The following is a 735-nucleotide window of genomic DNA, read 5'->3' as shown; positions in this document are numbered from 1 at the left end:
GTATAATTTCTGAGAGGTCAAAATGTCCGATAGGTCAGGAATCCTAGTGAACAAGTAAATATCGCACCCGTAGACAGCACTCTACGAACTTTTATGAATACGTTATAGGACACTAGATAGTACTAAGCGCCTTCCGTAGCGAAAAAAATGGGGACAGACCCTAATAGACTGATGTTCAATAACCATAGAGAATCGGTGAGAAGCAATGTTCTGCGAGGCGGACCGCTGGACCCGAAGGTCGCGCAGCGACTACCTGGAAGTATTCTCCAGATCGCGCCCGCAACAATGGCGGTACGACGCCGCACCTTCCTGACAGGAACGCCTGTCGGTGTAGGCAAAAGTCTAGCTGCAACCCCTTCTAACGGATTCGCATCCGCTGATATAAAGATAATGTAAAACTCAATATTTAGCTAAGTCATCACTAATTGAACACGTTCTTCTAACGGAGCTAGAAGAACAGAAACATTGTACTGCACACGCCATACAGTATTACCCCCCGTCGTGAAAGCGAATGCCGTGGGTATTCGCGTAAAGAGAAGCCCCCGGGACTGGGTAGACACGTGCGAACTATGTGTACACTAAAGGGCCCGAGCCGGCTGCGCCAGACGCATTGGGCCAACCTGACGAACCGCCCGCGCTTATGTAAAGCAAACACACGAACTGATACGAAAAAAAAGAAATTCAATATATAACTAGCCTGTTTAGGGGCAATCCACTCTGGCGAAGTGAGAGCGA

The sequence above is a fragment of the Eimeria mitis genome, genomic scaffold (assembly GCF_000499745.2).
Source record: "Eimeria mitis Houghton genomic scaffold, Emh_scaff560, whole genome shotgun sequence".
In the NCBI taxonomy this organism is placed as follows: Eukaryota; Apicomplexa; class Conoidasida; order Eucoccidiorida; family Eimeriidae; genus Eimeria; species Eimeria mitis.
This window is presented reverse-complemented; position numbering follows the sequence as displayed.